Source organism: Pipistrellus kuhlii, unplaced genomic scaffold (assembly GCF_014108245.1).
Source record: "Pipistrellus kuhlii isolate mPipKuh1 unplaced genomic scaffold, mPipKuh1.p scaffold_m20_p_1, whole genome shotgun sequence".
NCBI lineage: Eukaryota > Metazoa > Chordata > Mammalia > Chiroptera > Vespertilionidae > Pipistrellus > Pipistrellus kuhlii.
The window spans coordinates 143,751,532-143,776,118 of NW_023425404.1; the positions used below are offsets into that span (position 1 = coordinate 143,751,532).

General features: G+C 36.8%; 1 protein-coding gene across 2 annotated transcripts in view; it reads right to left on the reverse strand.

Annotated features, from left to right (window-relative positions):
* CCSER1 (coiled-coil serine rich protein 1) overlaps positions 1-24,587 on the reverse strand; it is a 1,094,278-nt gene that overhangs the window by 564,753 nt on the left and 504,938 nt on the right. The gene's annotated exons all lie outside the window — the stretch shown is intronic.

Consider the following 24,587-nt stretch of genomic DNA (forward strand, 5'->3'; position numbering starts at 1 on the left):
CAAAAAAGATAGCAGTCATGTAGATTATACAAGAAGTTCCTATTTGTGACTCAGACCTAAATTCTCATGCATTGGGCAAGTCATAGGAATGAACTGGCAAGAAAAACCATATTCTTTCTACTTAAAGTTTTGGGTTTTATGAGGACAAATGAGAGCCAGATATACTTCCAGAGTACCAGGACAACCCTCAAATAGGGATAATGTAGTTTCTACTTGATTTATAATGTAATAAAATCCAATCCAGCTTTTAACATTTAACAGAGTAGCCAGAAATCTGGGCAAAAGAGAGAATTGAAATCATAAGTATTTCTAATACAAAATGCACCCTGACCTATATTATATCAGGGAATATATGTAGAAATATTTTCTTCTTCATTAAATGTTGATTTTTATGGTTGTTCCCATCCTGGACCCAAAACACATATCTGATTTTTTGTCTTAGAAATGAGTTACCTAAGTTACAAATGATTATTTTGATAATGAAGGTTGTTTTTGAGGAGGCATGTACCATTTTATTTCTACATTAGCTATGGAGGATTTTAGACATTGATCTTTTATATATTTTAATAATGGGGGGAAGAGGGAGGACACTATTTGGGCTCTAGCTTAAACCAGTGCTTCTCAAATAGCTATTATTCCTTTTTTACCTCAAATAAATGTTTGTTGCCTTTCACTTTGGCCTTTTATTTTTAAGTTAACATCTTCCAAAGGAGAAGAAAATTATAATTTAGAACCAACTGACTCTAGCTGCTGACTCACTATCTCTAGGTTTCAGGTAAAATTTTAATAGAGGCATGTCAGGTGTATGGAAATTTAGGACTGTAAGGAATATGCCTAATTTAGGTAATAATTGCACTGGTAGCATGCTACTCACTATTTGTCATTTTTAGATTTTTTAAAAAAGAAATTGGGGGGTGGGCAGGTTTTCGTTTTAACCCAGATGTCATTTCAGCAATTAAAAAAAATAAAGAAAAAATTTACTCTCTGATGAGAAATGCCAAAACTGCCATTTAAAATCAGAGTGACTTGGAGACAGTTTCAACTACTTATTTAAAAACAAAATTATGAGTGCCCTGGCTGGTTTGGTTCAGTGGATAAAGCATCGGCTATGGACTGAAGGGTCCTGGGTAAAATTCCAGTTAAGGGCACATGGCCAGGTTGCGGGCTGGATTCCCCACTGTGGGGCCTGTGGGAGAGAGCCAGTCAATGGGTGGTTCTCTCTCATCATTGATATTTCTATTTCTTCCTCTCTGAAATAAATAAAAATTTATTTAAAAAAATATGAGTGCCAATTCATAGTTGAGGATGCTTCCCTTTGCAGTAAAACAGTGTCCCTTTGTTGATCTACTTTAAGCCTTATCCATATGCACTGCAGTGGATCAACTGTGAAACATTTTGAATATTGACATTTTAAATTATTTTTTTAATACTCATAAAACCCTACCCTGAGTTTGCTGAAATTTAGAGCTGTCTGTTTCATTCAGTTCATCAGATACCTAGTAGGAAGACAGCATCACAAAGCTAGAAAACTGTGAAACACTCCAGGCTAGACATCTTAGGCTAATCATAATGCAGAAAATTTCTTCAAGAATTTGAGCACACAGTACTTCATAAGTAGTATTGCTACAAACTTATTTTTTAAATTGAGATTATGAATTTCTCATGGTGTAATTACTGTCAGAGAGTCAACCTCATTTACAATAGAAAATGGCTATTTTTTTCTTCTTTCTAATTCTAAATTAAATTAGCTTATAACCTTTCTTCCCATTCTCTTCACTACATAGTCTACCTAATAAAAGAGTAATATGCAAATTAACCATCAGTCCACCATACCCACCAGCCATGCCTACCAACCAATCAGGCAAGTATGCAAATTAATTCCAACAAAGATTAATGTTTGCAGCCACAGAGAGCAGGAAAGAAGCTTGGATTTCCCCAGCAATGGGGAAATGGAAGAAGCCAAGCATTCTGCCTGCCCTGTCCAGCCTAGGCCTCTACTCCAGGCTACAATGTCTCAATTATAGAAGGTACACAAATCCAAACAGAAATGGCGGCATCCGCCGAAGCCGGTTTGGCTCAGTGGTAGAGCGTCGGCCTGCGGACTGAAAGGTCCCAGGTTCGATTCCGGTCAAGGGCATGTACATTGGTGGCGGGCACATCCCGGTAGGAGGTGTGCAAGAGGCAGCTGGTCGATGTTTCTCTCTCATCGACGTTTCTAGCTCTCTATCTCTCTCTCTCTTCCTCTCGGTAAAAAAAAAAAAAAAAAAAAAAAAAAAAAAAAAAAAAAAAAAAAAAAAAAAGAAAAGAAATGGCGGCATCCACAAAGCGAGCAAGGCGCTTGGCTCCACTCCAGGCTACAAAGTTTCAATCATAGAATGTAAATACATTCCAGATACCAGGGCCTCCGCTTGGGTCACTGGAGGGCGTGGCTGGCCTTCAAACCACCACAGCCCCCTCGCCCAGGCCACCCCAGGCCCCAAGGGAACCTCCACCCTGATCTAGGACACCCTTCAGGGCAAATCAGCTGGCCCCCACCCATGCTCCAGGCCTCTATCCTAAATAATAAAAGAGTAATATGCAGATTGACCATCACTCCAACAATCAAGATGGCTGCCCCCATGTGGTTAAAAATCCGCAAATGAGTAGATTAAAAAAACTGTGAAACATCTACACAATGGAATACTATGCTGAGGTAAAAAAGAAGGAGCTCTTGCCAAAACTGGTTTGGCTCAGTGGATAGAGCATTGGCCTGCAGACTGACAGGTCCCAGGCTCGATTCCAGTTAAAGGCATGTACCTTGGTTGCGGTAGATGCATTCTCTCTCATAAATGTTTCTAATTCTCTATCCCTCTGTCTTCCTCTCTGTAAAAAATCAATAAAATATATATTTTTTTAAAAAAACTCTTACCATTTGCAAAAATATGGATGGAGGTGGAGAATATTATGCTTAGTGAAATAAGCAGAGAAGGATAAATATCACATGATCTCACTCATTTGTGGAATATAATGAGCAACATAAACTGATGGGAAAAAAAATAGATCCAGAGACAGAGAAACATCAATCAGAATGTCAAACCTCAGGGAAGAAATTGTGAGGTAACCAGAAACTCAAGCATGCCTAAGTACGGCTTCCTAGCTTTTATTATTATACATATTTTTATTGATTTCAGAGAGGAAGGGTGATGGAGAAAGAGATAGAAACATTAATGATGAGAGAGAATAATTGATTGGCAGCCTCCTGAGCATGTGTCCCTGACCAGAATTGAACTCAGGACTCCATTCTGCAGGCTGATGCTCTATCCTCTGAGCCAAACCAGCTAGTGTTTACTATATTTTAATAATTTATTTTAACTATTAGACAACTAACTTAAATGGGGCAACTGAAATTTTTAAATAATTACATAAGACAATTTTATAATGTTAGTTGTATTATAAAAATGAAAATACACCACATGACCCTGTTAACTTGAAAAATTATTTATTTTCTGAATTAAAAATACATTAGCTGAAATATTTTTACACACACACACACACACACACACACACACATATATATATATATATATATATATATATATATATATATATATACAATCTATGATAAATTTAGAAATATTGATTTAAATTTTGGTACTGAAATGACTAGGTTGTATGCCAGGAACTCTATGAATAAGCCATAGAAGGCTGAGAAGGAAAAGAGGACCCAAATAACAAGGCTTATGAATTGAGGAAGCTCAACAGGATATGCATCTGCTCACCCATATGAAGTCATAAACAAAAACTTTTCTAAAGTGTCTGACATTTCACTAATAATACTTCGTTAGGATAAAGGATCCAAAGGTCTGCTTGATCTAAATTCTGTTCTGTGCTTGCTGATCATATTTCTGTTCATCAGTATCTGAGGGGTATGGAAATAGGGGTATGGGTGAAGATCAATGAAACTACTAGTCAACTCCGTATTTCCTAAAAATGTTCCATACAACGGTACAATATTATCATAAATAATATGTGCATACAACATCAGAAATATCATGCCAGTCAGAACAGAGTTCTATCTCAGGAGGTTGGGAAGGAGTGCTTTTCCTAAATCATGAAATACATTTAAGCCATATATGAAAGCACCAGTTTTCAAAAGGCCAAATTTCTGTCATTGAACTCTAATTTCATTCAACAAAGTGGAGTCATTTGAAAACTAGGAAGCACGCATTATTATGTCCCAGACCTTGTGTTGCCTCTAATAAGGCAAACATTTCACAATGGCATGTGATTCTCTAGACTGCAGCAAAATTCTCCCAGTTGTCTTGCATACAATTGAAACAATCTGGCATAATCTATTTCAATTTGACAACATGAAAACTATATTCTAGTTGGATATGTCTCTCAGGAAAAGTTCAGTTTTCCTAAACTGTCATCTTTGATGAAAGTTCCAGGGGCTGCTGGAAAATTATTACATGTTATCAATGATGTATAGAGAAAGAAAAGAAAATGTCTATGGACAGATTTAAATAAAATATGCTCAGGGGACTAATCCCATGGAGCAACAGACTGTGATTCGAAACATATCACTGAACTGGATTACCATCTTGCAGGGTGGTCTCAGGGCTCTAAGGTAATAAATACTTCACAACAAAAAGAGGCCTCAAACATGAATCAGCAGATTGTTTAATATCATTACATTCAGAAATTCAAATATGAACCTGTAATTGGTTGCATTAATTTGAAAAAAAAATATGGTAGGTGCAAATGAAAAGGGTACTTTAAGAAAATATCAGAAGTCTTGAATAAATGACATATCATGTTTAATATAGATATAATTCTTAATTTCCATTAATAAAAAAAAGTATCCACTAATACCTTCAGAAAAGAAATTAACTATTTTTTCTCTGCAATGTAATTAGCCAAGGAATCTTAAGAGTAAAATAAGATTGTATGGAAACTATTAATTCAAAAGTAGAATCTCATCAGCATCTTGTTTAGGATCAATAATTCATTCAGTTTAATGAGGTACTAATTTTGCTTACCCTTTGAGAATCATGCATGAGATCCTAATGACTTTTTAAAAAATTGATAGTTAGCAAGAAATAAATGATTTAGAGTTTACCCTAATCCTATATAATAAAAGGCTAATATGCAAATTTCCCTTCAACCAGGAGTTTGCCCAGAGGGTAGGGCCAACCAACTGACCATAGCCCCTCCACCTGGTCAGCCCAATTGGCCCTGAATTCATGCACCGTGCCTCTAGTCATTAATAATCACTTGGTGAATGACTAGGAAAGGTAAAGAGGCATGTGATTTCCTGAGGACCAATAGACAAGGATCTTTCTGAGAAAATACAGTAAAATTCATTTAGAGTTTCATATATAACCTGGCCAGTGTTGCTCAGTTGTTGAATATAGACCTATGAACCAGGATGTCATGATTCAATTCCTGGCCAGGGCACATGCCTGAGTTTCAGGATTGATCAGTATATTTAGAACAGTATATTTATTTATGCATTAAATAAATATTTGAAAGTATATGGGACATGTATTATTTTATGTCCTGATTCTTAATACCTGGGACTGTGGGGGAGGAGGGAGAGCAGTAAACAAATGGAATGTCTTTATAATGATTCACAAACCCTTTATCATAAGCCTTTTATTGCCAAGAAAAAGTCCCAAGGAATAGGTATAATGAAAGGATTACTAGTACTCTCCATAACTTCAGAGATTATCACACCATCCTTGTTTAAAGAGACAGCACCATCCTTTTAGGGGTGTCGAACTCAATCAGAGAAGGGGCCAAAATCTAAAATCCAGCCTAAATCACGGGCTGAATGGTTTACTGAACAGTCATAAACTGTCATTGTGATGGAAACGCAGCAGAGTGCAGTGATGACAGCGCAGTGCGGGCCACATTGCAAGGCCTGGCGGGACGGATTTGGCCCGCGGGCCTTGTGTTTGACACATGTGCTTTAGATTACTGAAAAAGTCTAAATAATGAAAGATTATTATGCAGTACAACAAGTGTGTATCATCTTGTTTCCTCCAAAAAAGAGAACAAATATGTAAAATGTATTTAGTTTTATCAGTAGGTATGGATCTTCTAATTTATATACAGGAAATGTATTCTTACAAAATATCAATTTGCCAAAACAGGTTTGGCTCACTGGATAGAGCTTCGACCGGAAGACTCAAGGGTCCCAGGTTCGATTCTGGTCAAGGGAATGTACCTTGGTTGCGGGCATATCCCCAGTAGGGGGTGTGCAAGAGGCAGCTGATCAATGTTTCTCTCTCATCAATGTTTCTAACTCTCTATCCCTCTCTCTTCCTCTCTGTAAAAAATCAATAAAAAAATATTTTTTAAAAATGTCAATTTAATATTTATCTTTGGATGAACACTATTAAATAAATTGCAATTTCATTGTTCCAAAATATTTTGTTCAAGTGCATATGCTTTGATTCTTGAAGAAAAAAATACATAGAACTGGGAGAAATTGTGTTATTTGGTGTAAATTTTTAGTAGTTAAATGCTTCTGAGTAGAATAAGAATCTAAAACATCTTTGCAGATTTTGGAACTGACAAAAGGAATAATGTTCATTTGCCTAATGACAAGTATGTCATGTTTTCAGAAAGCAGTACTTCTTTTCTTTATACATTTCTAAGATAGTGAGTGCACTTAGGTAACCAAACTTCAGTATACATAGTAAGAGAAGAATCGTCAAATGGGGGTGGGGAAATTCAACTCAAAGCAATTAACATGATTGTTTTAAAGTCCTATAATTTTCTAAGAATCAGATGATTTTTTTACATGTTAATATATACTGAAGCTTCTTTTTTTTAAACAAAATTTGCCAGTTTTCTATGGCTCTGGAAAAAAAAAAAAATTGGTCATATCTTTTGATATATTATCAAATGTTAAATCTGTATTTATACCTTTATTCTAATTGAATATTTGCAACTAAAATCAAGAATTTTCTATTCATTTGCAGACATTTCCAGTACAGGCAGGAAAGTTAAAAAAAAACAAAAAAGAAAAAAACATTACTAGTAAACACATACTTATAATACTGGATTTGAATAAAGGTTAAAACCTAGCTAGTTTAGAGCATTGATCTGCAGACTGAAGGGTCCCAGGTTCAATTCCCATCAAAGGCAGATGCCCAGGTTGCAGGCTTAATTCCGAGTAGGGGGCGTGCTAATCAATGATTCTCTCTTCAGTCTGCAGATCAACATATTTTATAATATCTAATCACTGGGGTATACACCTGAAACTAGTAATATTGAATGTTAACTGTAATTGAAAAAAATTAACAAATTAAAAAATACAAAAATGTGGTTTAAAATATATTTTACCAACATTACTCAATGTTATTGTTTTATGTAAAAAAAAAATACCCTCCATTATAATATATAAATGAGATTTCTTTAGGAAGCATTATTTTTATTGTTATAATGATGATTGTGGTCATAAAGTTTCAAGGATGAAATATAATGGTATTCATTCAACTTTAAGTTCAATTATACATCAGACATATGACATTAAACTTTCCAAGGTTATGTCTTTTCCAATATATTGGAGATATCAAACAAACTATGTAGTCAATCTTGAGTAGTATAACAGGGATAGTGTTATCTTTCTAGCAGCTTGTCTACTTTTACTAAAATATGTCTATTGTGCAAAGTTCAAAGGAAGAAAAAATATAAAGACTCTCACCCATGAGAAAATCATCTATATATACAAAAGCCTAATATGCTGTGTCTGACTATTCAACCAGTCGCTATGACCACTAGGGGGCAGATGCTCCAACCAGTAGGTTAGCTTGCTGCTGAGGTCCAGCAGGTCGGGATTGGGTGATGTGGGCTGGATATACCCTGGAGCCCTCCCATGGTGCCTCCCCAGTCCCCATCATTCACTGGGAGGGTTCCTGGGCTCGGCCTGACCTGTGCCCTCTCACAGTCCAGGAGCCCTTGGGGAATGTTGGAGAACCAGTTTGGGACCGATCCCTGGACCCCATGCACCAGGCCTCTAGTATACTAATATTTTTCCATAAACAACAGATCATAAGAGATTCTATGCAGTCCAAGATCTTAGCATACAAAATGACAGAGAACTATGAATAATACCTATTATTTTTAATTTAAAAAAATCAGATTACCTGGGAAGTAAAAATGAACAAACACATTTCAATTGATTCTATCCTATCTCATCTCCTTCATCATGCATATCCAGCATGGAGAAGTCAGTTTTAAGCAAAGGCATTGTAGGTAGCAACCCTAACGCATCCCTCAGCCCCTCATCTCCTGCTCATTAACTGATGGGAAAGGTCATTAATTGTGTTGGACCTTAGTTTCCCTATTTGCAACACAGTGAGAATAACAAAACCAACATCATTTACAGAACAACTGGGAACAGCAATGGAATGCAAGATGTGCAAATGACTAAAAGCTAAAATAAGTAAAGAATAATAGGAGGAAGCCCTTACACTGGACAGCTGTTATATTGGGGTTAGACGTGTTTTACTCCTCAGCATTTCTTCTTTAAAGTCATGTCCTTTTAAAAATAGTAATATAAGTTAAGAGTCGCTACCAAAGTAGTTTGCTCCCAGATAAAGAATAACTGACAATTGTTGTGCAACTGAAAGAAAAGGAAGTGTGGGACAGCAGCCTCCAACCATGGGAGCCTTGACAGACTGAATTGAGTTGATCTTGGCTGGCTGTCAAATAAACCAAGAACTCGCCGAAACTGATTTGGCTCAGTGGTAGAGAGGCAGTCTGTGGAGTGAAAGGTCCCAGGTTTGATTTCTGTCAGGGGCATGTACGTTAGTTGTGGGCACATCCCGGGTAGGGGGTGTGCAAGAGGCAGCTGGTCGATGTTTCTCTCTCATTGACATTTCTAGCTCTCTATCTCTCTCCCTTCCTCTCTGTAAAAAATCAATAAAATATATTTTAAAAAAATAAAAAAAATAAAAAAATAAACCAAGAACTGTGAAATGTACTAGGGAACGGGAAATTTAATAACAGAAAAATTGGCAAATATATCTGGAATGCTGTAAGAATTTTAAGAAACTCTCATTTCAAAGCAACCAAGTTCTATAAACTTCAATAACTCTGAAACCCCTATCTATTGTATAACCACTGACTTGAGATGGTCTAGTTCCTTTGTTCCTCTCAGCCTGACACTCCACCAGCCTGTGCATGCTATAAACAGTGAGAAATAAATTGATTTAAGGAGCACTACAGTGGAACACTTCTTGCTTCTCCATAGCAAACAGTCAAATTTAATTTACATGTGAATAGATTATTTGAGTGTCATCGTGTAGTTTCATAACTTGGAGCAATTTATTTACTATCTTCAAGCCCCGACTCCCTTGATTATAGAGAAAAAAGTACTAGTAAAAGTATGACTGAAGGTGATGAGAGGTGCATATGCAAATTGCCTACATAATATTGACACATAGCATGGGCCCTTACTTGCCTCATATACTTGTTTTTTTTTTGTACTTTCACAAATATAGGTTACAAACGTTTGTGTGTTTTTTTTAACTAATTTTTACTCTTGCATTTATACTTAGATTTTACAGCAATTGTTCTTTATCCTGAGTCATTAGCTTCCCCATAGCTACTTTCAAATTACTAATTTCACATTATAGATCATGTCTTTTAAAAAATGTACAAGAACAATCACATTGTATTATTTCAAATGTTTTTTTTTTCTTGTAAAAAAAATGAGAAGCAGACTACATTAGCACTACCTAATTTTTTTTTTTAAATCAATGTTTGCTAATGCTGTTTCCTTATGTGCTTTTTAAATTTCTAGAATATTTTGGATTCTAATCAATTTTAACTTTGCCCTTTCATCTCTGCTTCTGTAATTTCTTTGGATTCCTAGTCTTCAGATAATTTTATAGTTCTGCTTTCTCCTCTATTTTGTCATCACTGTTTACTATGGCACCAGTCTTGCATTTAAGACCGCTGCTTCATGTCTCCAGCCCTGGTTCATTGGGACTTCCTTCATTACATTGTACACCAAAAACCACACTCCCTGTTTCTCCTTTTCTTCCAGCCTTGCCTCTGCCAAATCGTACAATTTAATAATAGGATATTATCTTGCTTTATCTTCTAATGGTTTATTTAACAAATGTGGGAGCAAGAACTATGATATAACTTATATTCATTCCTTCACTCACTCACTGAATGCCCACCGCTTTTGCTGGCAAGGCCCTGTCATTAACGTGCTCATCAATGCGAAAGGAACAGAAGTCAAGGTAAAGCCACATAGAGTGTGGTGGGGCAGCAAAGAAGCGGGGCACTTAAACCCAAGCTTCTTGGTGGGAACGAGTCCTGGGTAATCTCTGAATCCTCCTCTTTATTCTTTTAAAAAATATCTATAGCCAAAAACTGGTTTGGCTCAGTGGTAGAGCTTCGGTTTGCAGGCTGAAAGGTCCCGGGTTCGATTCCAGTCAAGGGCATGTACATTGGTTGCGGGCACATCCCCAGTAGGGGGTGTGCAAGAGGCAGCTGGTCGATGTTTCTCTCTCATCGACGTTTCTAGCTCTCTATCCTTCTCTCCTCCGCTCTGTAAAAAAATCAATAAAATATATTTAAAAAAAATAAAAAATATCTATATGTTTTTATTGATTTATGAGGAATGGAGAGGAGGAGAGAAATAAGTATCTTTAATGCAGAAGCCAGTGGTGATATAGCTATCAGACAAAGCAGTTCTTCACAGCAATCCCAATAGGCAGTCGCACACCAGCTGGTAAGTACATATCTTTCCCACACAGTAGCAGCAGCCTCTTTATCTGAGCAGCCACGTGCTGCCCCCTAGACTCACTATCTCACATGGGAGCGGCACCCGATTTCTCTGCCTCCACAGCTTCTCCTTCCTCCCTTGCCCAGCCCACTGGCTGGTCTCTGTAGCCTCACATAGTAATGACCTATGAGCTTCTCTCTCAACACATTGGCTGGTTAATTACATGTATGATACTTCTGAAACAAAGAAGGCCAGTTGCCAACAATGACATCAATCATTCTGGCTGCAGAAGGGCACAGTCAGTGACCATGAGATTGCTGTGCTTGCTGAGCACCTGCAGGTAGTTCTTGGACCTCTGTGTGGTATCTTAGTCTTGAGCATTCTGATTATGAGTCCCAGGCTCAGAGTGGCCTTGACCATCCAGTGCACTCTAAACAGGGTCCCCACAGGTCAACACTCAATCATGAAGCCACACTGGCTGGCCTGAGAAATGGCTCACCTGTTCAAATTTCAAATGACTGAAACAGAAACATGGTGAAAATGAGACTTAAGAACACTCTCTAGAACGGACATCCATTATACAGGAACACACATGGGTTAGGGAACACAGCCTTTGCATTTAATTCCTCCCTAGTTCCTCATTGGCTGAGTACTCTTTGGTCACCTGTTTCCTAATACATCACCTAGGTCTTGCTGTCTCCCACTGGGGCCATTTAAAATGTTAAATTGAGACCTTTCTAGCTGTCTCCACCTCCCCTCTCTAGCTGAGGCAGACCTCTGGGAGGGGTTTCCAACATGTTGGCCCATGCACACAGTTTTTGTTCCTACATCCACTTCCCTCCTCCCCACATTCTGCTTGCCCTGGGAAAACTCAGCAAATTCCATCAGAAGCCAGCCATGCTGGAGATGGATCACAGAGGTCCAATTCTTACATAGGGATCAAAACACTTCTCAAAAATGAAGTTTAATATCCTTAGATGAAAGGAGTGTCTATGAAAAAAAGAAACTGACATGGTTGGAGATATGACATTAAATGATGTGTAATGTCTGAGGAAAGCCACCATACCCACCTCCATGGCTGTGAGAAGGCGCTGAAAGTGACTGTCTGATATATCTGCCTGTGTTGCCTCACACTGACCCCCAACTTGCTGCCCTGACTCTCAAGTATGACTGATGCTACCAGGCTAAACAACCAAGAAACAGGAGCTACTGTCTTCATTCCGGTATTGATACTGAGCAAAGGAGCACTGTGGTATCTTGTTGTATTAGCCCTGACCTCACAGCTTTGGAATTTTGAAATGTTTGATGCAATAGGGGAAATATGTTCATGTAATCAGACAGACTGCTTCAAATCCTAACTCTATCCATTATTATGCAGATGAATAAATCACTTAATCATTTTGAATTTCAGTTTTATTAGAGATGAACTAGAAGTATTAATATGTACTTCTCAATTTTATTATAAAAATTAAAGGCAATAATAAACCTCAAGCATTATCAGAGCACTTGTCAAAAAGTAGGAACTCAGTAAATAATGGCTATTGTTATTAAAATTATCTTGTTCTTGTCTGAATGCTAGCCCTTAGAAAGAGACTGATGAAGCCCGGCATCTTGTTAATTCTTGCTATAGTCAAGCTTAGGCTGTGCTTTAAAAATGTCAGATTATTTATTGTGAAAGAGAACACTGAAACATTTTATATGAATTTTTAAATATATATATTATTTTATATATGTGTATGTATGCATATATATATATATATGTATATATATTAGTGCATATATATCTTCTTCATAGTAATTCAGGAACATGATTTGTACTCCCCCCTACCCCCAATTCTAAATCTTTGGCTATCTTTGTGTCCTATTTATTACTAAAATAGTTTTATTTGGTAAATTACTCCAAGCACTAGAATCTCGCTTGGTAAAGTAAAATAATAAAAAATAAAGGAAAAACTACTAAATTATATGGCATACCTTATAGAAGAAATGAAAATATCTAAAATATCCAAAAGCATTAGGTATAAATTAATTTCAGCTACATGCCTAATTTGGCAATAATATGGCTGCACGCTCCTTTTAAAACATATTTGTCTTTTTTATATTTTATTAGTTTTTTACAGAGAGAAGAGAGGGACAGAGAATTAGAAACATCGATGAGAATCATCGATCAGCTGCCTATTGCACACCCCCTACTTGGGATGTGCCCGCAACCAAGGTACATGCCCTTGACCAGAATCAAAGAGGGGACCTCCCAGTCCACAGGCCGACACTCTACCCACTGAGCCAAACCAGTTTCAGCAAAAACATATTTGTCTTGAAGGTAAAACACCTTCATGCTGGCATTGGAATTATACTACAGTCATTTTCCTATATCCATGCAATACTGCAGTATTACCACACTCTGTGATAAAGACAAACAAATTAGTAGGATTGCGAAAGCAAGTGTGGCATAAGAGTAAAGATTAGACCTTTTTGGCAGTTCTTCCTCAGGGTTCTGGACTGTGCAAGGAATGGAGGCTAATCCCTATTATGTATCATGGGATATTGTTACATTCACACCACATCTGTCTCAGTGACTGACAGGAGAGTAATTGCTGCTGAGATAAGCCTTTTCTGGAATATATGCAATTAATTCGCCTGAGAAAAAGAAAGTAGACTGCCACTTTAATAATGTTTAAGTAGACCTAATCTATTTCTTTTCTGTTCCTAATGTTTCCTAAATATGAAAAAGAAAGAGGATTTTAAAGTACTTACAGCTGTCTGTTCTTATGTAAATCATGCATGGGCCTGTAATATTCTATCTCAAAATGACCTGCATGAAATAATACCATAAATTATAATAGAATGTAGGGCAAGTGGGGAATTCCTTTTAAGATTAATTCAAGATATGGTTTTCATGCAAAAAAATGTTTCTCTTATCAAGAAGAAATTATTCTTTTATTAAAGCTTCAAGGGCATACAATTTTATTCAATTTGAATTCTACCTGTATTTTTAAACCAAATCAAAATTATTCTCCAGATTCTTGATAAAGTGCTCTTTAGTCATATATATTTCCTAGAGACTTTTATTTGTAATTCCCTTTTTTTTATTATGCACAGTAACCTGAGTATACATAATGCTATACTTTCTTTTCTTCAATGGCCTCCAATTTTCCAAGATTCAACAATTCTGCAAGTATCTTTATGCAGCCCCATGTTTTACTATCAAAATGTTAACAAATGAACTGAGAGCTTGGTTTACATTTAAATTAAATACATTTCATTTTAAAAGGATGGGGAGAAATTGTTTATTTGCTTACATTCAAAATAAGAATATAATTTTCAATATTTGCTTTGAATGAGAATAAAGCTTTAATAACAAACACAATTTTTAAAAATAATTTTATATGATTTTTCTCCAGGTAGCCTTCACATTTCAAGAGGAAGTGTTCAACTCAGTGATGTACCTGCTATGTTACATACCTGGGACAGGTCACTTTTAAAACCCTCTTTTATAAAAAATAACTTTCTTCAAATAATAATGACATCAAATGGACATTAGCAATGGCCAAAAAAAGAAATATAGCTAATCTTTTCTTGTATTGAACTTCGTAAATAGTATGTCAAAAGTAATATTTTAATAAAGTTTATGAAGAGTCTACAAAAGATACAATCGTGATAACTACTGAATCATGCTCTGATGTAACATTTTTAATTAATGCTTTAGTTTTAAAACATACAGTTTAGTGTACAAAAGTTCAGAATTGAAGATATTAAAATGTACAAACTTAAATTTGTAAGTGAGAGGGAGCAGAGTTTGTTACAACAAAATATGCCTCTTTGGGATACTGATTATGTTAAAGTGGCCATTTTAAGAAAAATACTCTAGAAGAACCTCTGACCTTTCCCCTTAACTGTCTAAAAGGAATTGAGATAGAAGGCCTCCCCACAGAAAGGGGATAGATCAGTTTCCTATGAAGGAGTGTGATAGGGAGGAACATAGAAAGGCCTATTCGTTCCAAGTCCTCTCTGTTAAAGATGGCCCAGCCAACATTTGTTTACCAAACATTTTTTTCATCTCCTGGTGAGTTGCTTTTCTGACCATACAGTTCCAGACCATACCACCCCGCCTTCTCCTTAGCTCTAGATTAGGGGTGTCGAACTCAATCAGAGAAGGGGCCAAAATCTAAAATCCAACCTAAATCGCGGGCCGAATGGTTTACTGAACAGTCATAAACTGTCATTGTGATGGAAACGCAGCGGAGTGCAGTGATGACAGCGCGGTGCGGGCCACAATGCAAGGCCTGGCGGGACGGATTTGGCCCGCGGGCCTTGTGTTTGACAGATGTGCTAGATGGACCATATGCCTCAACTATCAGATTTGGCTCCAGTCTCATTCTTATGGCATCTCCATGTGCACATATACAATGAATTTGCTAAGGTTCTCTTATTGATTTGCCTCATGTCAATTTGATTAGTCCAATCAGAAGAATACACCAGTATCCTCCCCCCAACAATATATGCCTCACAATTCTCACTCCTTTTGTCTGAGTCTTAAATAAAAATACTCTAAATGTTTATTACAAATGACTGAACTGAAGAAACTCAAGCTTCATTCTTTCATCTTTACAATAACTATGCTCTCATTTAGAGTTTAGTGTTGAATGCATTAATATGTAGCACCACAAGAGTTAGAAAAAAAATGATCTTAAAGTTTATTAGATAATTCTGAACTATATGTTTAAACTCTAACTGGAAATCAATTATATTTTATTTAAAAATATGATGTTTATTAAGGGACGAGTATTAAAAGTGTGATAATTAAAATGATTATAAAATATAAAGTTCAGTCAAAAGCTGGAGTTACTAATTTAGAATTTAGGCCCACAAAAAGTATTTTTCATGAAGGAGTCTCATCACTATCATTTTTAGAATTAATGACATATGACAATAGTTAATACAGATGACTTTTAGTCATTTGTATTATTATTTTAAATGCCTTAGAGTCAATGTATCCACTTATTGATTAGCTCAGTGGTGGGCAAACTGCAGCTCATGAGCCACATGGGGTTCTTTGGCCCCTTGAGTTTTTAGCAAAGGACAGCTTAAGAGTACCCCAATTAAGTTAATAACAATGTACCTACCTATATAGTTTAAGTTTAAAAAACTTGGCTCTCAAAAGAAATTTCAATTTTTGTACTGTTGATATTTGGCTCTGTTGACTAATGAATTTGCTGACCACTGGATTAGCCTATAAACATGTGGTAGTTAAGCTAAACATGTACTAGCTTTCACTACCTTCTGACAAGTGTAAATGTCATGTTGATAAACAGAGGAGGATTATGAAAGCAAACATAGGAAGTATTTTTGTTTGTCTTGGTTTATTTTTTCCTTATTGTTTTAGTGAGGATGGTATTAAAGTGTATAGTTATTCTTAGATAGAGCTAATAAACTTTTATGCCCAGGAAACTTGATTTTGGGTGAACCATTTAAACTGGCCTTTTAAATAGAAATACATTGTTTTCATTTTAAAAATATATTTTTTATTGATTTCAGAAGGGAAGGGAGATGGGGAGAGAGAAACATCAATGATGAGAGAGAATTATCAATTGGCTGCCTTCTGCACTCCCCACACTGGGGACTGAGCCTGCAACTTGGGCATGTGCACTGATCAGGAATTGAACCAGGACCTCCTGGTTCATATGCTGATGCTCAACCACTGAGCCATGCCAGCCAGGTGAAATATATTATTTTAAAAATTATACTGTATATAGCTGATACTTTTTACTCAGATCAGCTAGAAACTGAATAAAAGTTTCCAAAGGGAAAAGTCTGAAATGGTAGAAATTATAAAGGCTTAAAATTACCGATAACCACTTTTCTAATGTGGTTATTCATATAAATTCACTAAATCTATTTGAAAAGTATAAGTAATAGGCATCCACATTGGTATAACAAACCATTCAGTTCATGGTGTATTGATCCTAATTAGGGTAATTAAATTTCACTATTCATAGTCTTAGGTCTCACTAAAGTTGTTATTTGTAAGTTACCTTTAATTTATTTAAAAATATTTTGAACCAGCCGAAACCAGTTTGGCTCAGTGGTAGAGCGTCAGTCTGCAGATGAAAGGTCCCAGGTTCGATTCCGGTCAAGGGCATGTACATTGGTTGCGGGCACATCCATGGTAGGGGGTGTGCAAGAGGCAGCTGGTCAATGTTTCTCTCTCATCTACGTTTCTAGCTCTCTATCTCTCTCCCTTCCTCTCTGTAAAATATCAATAAAATATATTTAAATAAATATTTTGAACCAATACATAAATACCAAATACACTTTCTGACATCGTATGGAAAATACTTTTTACACAGAGTATGAAATTATTTATCAGATTAATAATCATTTATAAAAAAATACATATTTCTCCCCAAAACACAAGGTAGGAACATTTATGATAAATCTCTTGGATTTTTTAGGCAAAAGATAGTGATATTTCAATGTTCCTCAGTTTCTTTCTAACAATAAAATTACACTGTAATTTCATTGTGACCTTTACTAAGTCTGAGAAAAAAAATCTAAAAATTGCTTATGAGAAAACTATTTCTGCATTACATCATGAAATTTAATAGTTAAAAGTTAAATGTAAGGTTAAATATGTAATTAATTTAAATACTTTTTATTAGAATTGATTCTAATTAAATATTCTTACTTTTAACCATTATGTTTAGACTTTTGGTCTAAACCTATACCTATGCATTAAATGTCTAAACCTACAACTATCCAGTAAAAGTAGATCCATAAAACCCCCAAAACTTTGTGGTAGGTGGGAGATTTATCTCCAGTATTAAAGTTGAATATATTCTACAAAATACCATAAACACAAACTTATATTTGAATATTTTAAAATATTATTTATTTGTTTAAAGTTCCTATCACTCCTGGCTTCAAATGTTGGTTTATATTCATGTCTTTAAGATCTTGCCTGTTCAACATGATGTTGAACAATTTTCAGTAAAGTGTGTGTTATAACTTCTAGTCTCATTTTCTATTCTGAAGTAATAATACATAGGTCTTAGCATTTTGTCTAGATTTTTGGTTTATTTGATTTCAATTTTATTCTTACATGTGAATGTGTCCATCACAATCTTACAGAGAAGTTTAATGTGGAAAAACAGTAAAATCATAACTGCTACCACTAAGTAGGTATAAAGGGGCATAATTCTATAAGACCTATCTGATACATCTATTTCCCTGTTACAAACTAAATGCTTGTTGTTGGGAGCCTGCAGAGTTGAGGCAAGCAACTCAGTCTTAAGGAAATAGAATTAAGTTCCTTCTAGCAGAAGTTATGCGGTGCCCTGAGGGCTTGGCCAGAAGATAAGATTAACCTGGGGCTTAGCATCTCCTGTCTTCCTGCCTCTGCCCCTTCCTGACCCTCCCCCCTAGATAGCCCAGCCTTGGAATGTTGCACCTTGGAATGTCACACCGCCTCTGGCAATTAGTCAATCCTGTGTTGCCATACCAAAGACCCTCCTGCATAGGCGGCCCTGCCCCCCTTTGTCTCTGCTGTATAAATACAGCCATTTCAGAGAATAAAACTGAGGCTTGATCAGAACCTTGTCTTGCCTTCATTCTTTCGCGTTCCTTGTTTGTTTCATTCTCTTAGGTGGTTCCTGCGTGCCCCCGTTGTTGTCCCGCGGGTCGGGACAGCTTGTCTTCCCCCCAAATTGATTTAATTAAGTCCTAGGCCCCAAGGTAATAGTGTTTGGAGGTGAGAACTTTTGAGGGCATTTGGCTAGATGAGTTCATGAAGGTGAGGGCCTCAGGACAGAATTAGTGTCTTAGGAGAAGAGGAACAGTCACAAGAGCTCTCTCCCCCTCTGTGTGTGTGCATGCACCAAGGGAAGGTTGTGAGGATATATGGAGGAAACAGCTGACAAAAATCAAAGAGGGGGCTCTCACCAGACACTGAATCTGCCAACATCTTGGACTTTCTGCTTCCAGAACTGCAATAAATGTCTGTTGTTTAAGCCACTCAATTATGGTATTTTGTCATAGTAGTCCAAGCAGACTAAGGCATTCCCCCAACACACACACACACACACACACACACACACACACACAGCATAAAAACCACTAAAATCAACCTCATTCTTCATTTATTTTTTCCAAGAGAGATGTCTGATTTTTTCATTTTAAAAGGAATATATGTACACTTGTCATTAAAAGTGAAACACTACTAAATTATATAGAACAGAATCTAAACCTCATATTACTTAAAGATAATTATTAATTATACTAGACTTTCTCTCCATGTATATTTTATACAATGTTATACTATTTACAGTTCTCCCCATTTCACTTTATAAATGCACAGCTATGTAAATATATATTATTGACACATACTATCACTACATATTATAATGTATCTAACTCATTATTGATGAATATTTATTTTTCCATGTTTTAGTATTATTGTATTATCTGAAAATTGAAAAAAAACTGAGGCCAGAAGAAAGATAACTAAATCTAGTCACATAGGCACACACATATTCTGATTTTTCATACCACTATATTCAGTTAGTATCCTTTTCATGTAGAGAAAGATAAGGCCAGAAAGATGAAAAAAATTAGTGCCTCCTTTGCTCTAGTTCTTATATAATCTTCTAACCAAACAGAAAGTTGATCAAACCTGGTGAATACCTTGGGGCTTCATGTGATGTGGCTGCCACTGAAGACTGATAAAAAAAAAAAAAAAAAGTATTGTGGAGGGGGAGACTGCATAATACAATTACCATTTTGGGTTTGCTCATCAGAGGGTGCATGAACAAAGAGTCTCAAAAGAAGATGGTATCCTGAACAATTTCTGACACTACTATCTCCCAAGCTGACGCTAATTTCTTCTAGGCTGAAGCAGGAAGGGAAGGCTCAGAGGCACATGTGGGATAGTTTGGGTTCTGATGGGTGGTGAGAAGACAAGAATCTCAAGACTGTTCTCCTTGGGGCCTTAACTGGAGTCATTGGACAAGCACCAATAAGCCTGGGTTAACAAAATATCAAGGTTCTGGAGAGAAAACAGCTGTTGGAATATATCAACCTTGCAAGAAAGATGATACTTTCCTAATTTCTCATATTAGGAGGATCTGCAGAGTATTTCTGGCTGGGAGAACTGCAGAGTAGCCACCTACACTGGTCAGTTGTTTAACATTTGTAACTGAAGAGACCTCATGGTGTCACAAAAGAAAGCCAATGACTAATATCCTTCAAGTTTGCTCATTGTTACCAGCCAACAAAAGCAGGTTCTATTGGGCCTTTGACCATTTCTGGTTTAAAGTTTTTATTTTATTATTTTTACCTGAGTACTGAGGACAAATAGAGAATAAACAAGCCAAAGGAAGTAATTGTGGATCTTAAGGGTACCAAATATCCTAAGAAGAAAGGACAATCAAGATATTAAGGACAGGCTACTTACAGTGCAATAAAAGTGCTACCCACACAAATGATAAATTAACACCACCAAATGCTATGCATATTTAACAGTATATAATGAAAACATTAAAGTTATTTTCCAGATTTAAAAAATAATTTCTGTATTTTAATATTTACTAGTCTATAAAAGTATAGTCATTGTTGGGAATCTAATTGGTGGCTTAGAATATTAATGAAAAAAATTCAGCTAAATATAAAATAATTCAATACTAAAAGAAAAACATAAGGAACTTGAGAGATCAATAAGATCAAATATGGACATATGGATTTCAAGAGAGAAAACATTCTATAATTTGAAGGAAGACTTGAATGGATAGAACAGGATTACTGATACCAGTCATAATAAAGGGAAAAAAAATAATTACACACCTAGGTAAACCATAGAAAAAGGTCATGTGCAACACCCAAATTTAAAAAACCATGGAAAGTTACTAATGAAAAAGAACCAAGCCCTAAAAATACTGTTTTGACATGGTATCTGTCTTAGTAACTCAGGCTGCCATAACAAAATATCACAGACTGGGTGTCTTAAAAAACAAGTTAAGACTGGCTGGTGTAGCTCAATAGTTGGACATCAACTTAAGAACTAGGAGGTCACAGTTCAATTCCTCATCAGGGTACATGCCTGGGTTACAGGCTCCATCCCCAGGATGGGGAATACAGGAAGCAGCTGATCTACCATTCTCATCATTTATGTTTCTATCTCTCCCTTCCTAAAATCAATAAAAAAATTTATATATATATATATATTTCTTAAAATGTTAATTTTCTCAGTTCTGGAGGGTAGAGGTCCAAGATAAGGGTTCCCATGTGGTCAGGTCCTACTAATGGCTCCCTTCCTGACTTGTAGGCCCCTGTCGTTTCTGTTTTCACTTGCCCTTTCCTCTGTCCCTGGCAATGGAGAGAATAGCTTTCTCTTTTTATCTTATTACAAGGCCACTGAATCCTATCAATTTAGGACTCCACACTTACCACTTTAATAATCCTAATTAACTCCTAAAATCCTTATCCCATGTACAGTCACATTAGGGGTAGGGCTTCAACATGTGAATTTGGGGGGATACAATTCAATCCATTGCAGCATCCTTTATCTTTCAAGGTAAAGTGATATTCGAAGACTTAGATACCATATCATCAATACCCCATTGAAAGGAAACATTTGGGAAAGGATTCTAATCAAACCACAAAAGAATCAGAAGAGTCTAAATAATGGAATAAGATAAAAAGGAAAGCAAGCCTAAACCGGTTTGGCTCAGTGGTAGAGCGTTGGTCTGCGGACTGAAAGGTCCCAGGTTCGATTCCGGTCAAGGGCATATATGTTGGTTGCAGGCACATCCCTCGTGGGGGGTGTGCAGGAGGCGGCTGGTCGATGTTTCTCTCTCATTGACGTTTCTGGCTCTCTCTCTCCTTTCCTCTCTGTAAAAAATCAATAAAATATATTTTTTTAAAAAAGGAAAGCAAGGAGTAATGTGTAATAAATCTTAAAGTACTAGTACATATAATCTATCTGTCTATCTATCTATCTATCTATCTATCTATCTATCTATCTATCTAATAGAGGATTATGCAAACTGTCCATTATAGCATCACATCACGACCAAATCAGCAGGCTGCATCCATACCCTCTGCTGAGGCAGGTGCAAAGCCTGGGGTAGGATAGGATACGATAGGAGGGGATAAGAAAGGAGAAGGAAAGGAAGGAAGGCCTGCATGCAGACAGGCCGAGAGGAGAAACACATACAGAAAGGGAACAAGAAAAAGATGCAGGGATGTAAAAGGGAAGGAAACTCAGGCCTGTACACAAGAGGGGGTGGCGACCTTGGAAGAGGAGAGCAGAGCATGTGTGAGGGATGGGGAGCCCCACCCAGAGGTGGGAGGAGGGCGGTGGCAGCCATGGGCAGGGAGGCTCCCATGGGTCCAGGACAGAGTGGAGGACAGTCCGAGGCCTTCTGGGCGGGGGTGTTCCTGCATGGAGGCAGCATAGCCGGGGCCTCTGGGGCCTTGGCCATCCCTCACAGGGCCAGGCATCCCAGGCAGGGAATGGGAGCAGGACTGTGGTGGGGAGGCCGGGGGAGTGGGTGTGGCAAACACTTGGCCTGAGCTGAGCCCTGGGCTGGGGGTTAACCCCTCTCTCCCCAATGGAAGCTTTAAGAAGGGAGGAGTGAAGAAAGAACTTTATAAAGGAGTCAGTAGAGAGCAGAGTTAAAGAAGGAAAGAGGATGTATGAGTGACCAATAGGAGCTGTAATGAAAATCTAGTATAGTTGTGTACTGGGAACAGATTTTAAAAGTAGGAGTAAGAAAAAAGATAAATAATAGTGAATAATTAGGCAGGTAGATAGATAGTAAAAGAGTGGAAGTGAGTAGAGAAGAATGTATGGGAAAGGTAGGATGAGAGAGAAAGAGGGAGGGAAGAAAAGTTGTAAAGGAGATGGGAAGAAGGAAGAAATGGGGGAAGGAGCAAAGCAGGTCTGAGGAAGGCAGTGAAGTAAAAAAATAAGGTGGGGAGGAAGGAAAAAGGGAGGGGGGATAGGAGTAAAGATAAAGGAAAGAAGAAATGTGGGGAGGGAGGGAAGGTAGGAGAAAAATGGGAAGAAGGATGATGGAACAGAAGTAGGAAATAAGAAGGAAAGGAAAGTTTATAAATGATGAGTCAGTAGAAAAAGTGTTACATAAAGGAGAGAGAAAAATTGTGTGAGAGGGAGAAGCCAATAAGGAAGTGAAATGCAAGTATGTGAAAAAAAGTTAATAGGGGTGATCAGGCCGGCAGGAGAGGGCAGTTAGGCAGATCAGGCAGGCAGGCAGAGTGGTTAGGGAAGGTAGGCAGGTGAGTGGTTAAGAGCCAGGGCTCCCAGATTAGAGAGGGTGCAGGTTGGGCTGAGGGACCACCTCAAGCACAAATTTCATGCATCAGGCCTCTAGTTTAAATATAAATATTCAATAGATGATAACATGATTAAGGGTTTGCAAATATAAGCCACACATAAGCTTTCATAAGAGAAGAAATACCTTTCAAAGAAAAACCAACTATAATAATATAAGAACTGAAGTCACTAAAAATCCTCAACAAGGTCAACAAAAGTCATGTAAGTTTCTTAGGGAGAAAAAAAAGAAAAAGAAAAACATTTTAAAGATGTAATTTGATGTGTGAATAATCTTAAACTTGATAATTTCAAACGTTGTTTGGTTTATACCATTTTTGTGTGAACACACTTTGTAAGGCCAATACAAGATATAATTTACTATCAACACACAAAATACTATTTACATACCCCCTTCCACACAGGCACCACTAGCCTATGCCCTTCACATTGCCTCATAGCAGGGCAGGGGAGATTTTGTTCTGCTATAAAGCAGTAGGGAATAAACACCCCAGGTGTAAACTAGTTCCTTCAGGTTTACCGAACAAAACAATTCCTTCCTGAAAAGAACATTTGTCTTCCTCTCCAATTGTTGCCACCCCACATATACAACCCCAGGACATTCTAACATTCTGATATTTAATAAATATGTGTCCCTCCTTTGTGGAGTAAAATGAGAAAGAAGGTATCACTTCCAGATCCAGTGGTACATAGCTATAATTAAATTTAGTACCTCTTCCTCCAAGAAAAGTCCTGTGTTGGCTGGCTGACTTAGAAAATGAGGCACAAGTGTATCTTTCTACTTTAAATTTAAATTACCCAAATTGACTATAAGCTGACCCTTGAACAACATGGGTTTGAACTGCTGGAGTTCTCTTACATAAGGATTTTAAACATTTCTAAATCAGAAATAACTCTATGCCCGTGAGATTGAGAATCAGCTTTGATGTAATCATGGAACAGTCTAATAAAGGCCAAGTCTCAGTAAACATGTTGTCAGTTGCTGAGTCAATAAAATATCCTCTAAATTTGCCTGCCATCTTACAAACATGTTAAACTTTCTCAGAAGCTTAATGGTCTATAAAATCTGTTTTGTCATTTAATTATATTTAATAATTACATTATACATTATTGTTAAGGCAATCAAATCTCTAGGCAAATCTGAAACCATCGCAAGTTGAAAACACATACTTCGAAGCGTAATGCCCAGTACTTGTTACCTACCAAATGTGTTTTCATGCTATGAAAGTATGATTATCTTTTTATGATATCACATTTAAAAAACACACCCTGAACATATGAACTCTATACAGTTCATATTTCTGTATAATATTTTCATCTGGGATTTATACAAAAATAATATCTATATTAATCAGTATCATTAGGAATTTATGGTAGTTTTATGAAAATAAAAAGTAAAATCTGGTTTTGTTTTCAGGATGAATGAGTAATTTGCTTTATATTACACTAGGGGCCCACCACATGAATTCTTGCACTTTGAAAGGAACTGTGGGCTGTGAGGCTGGG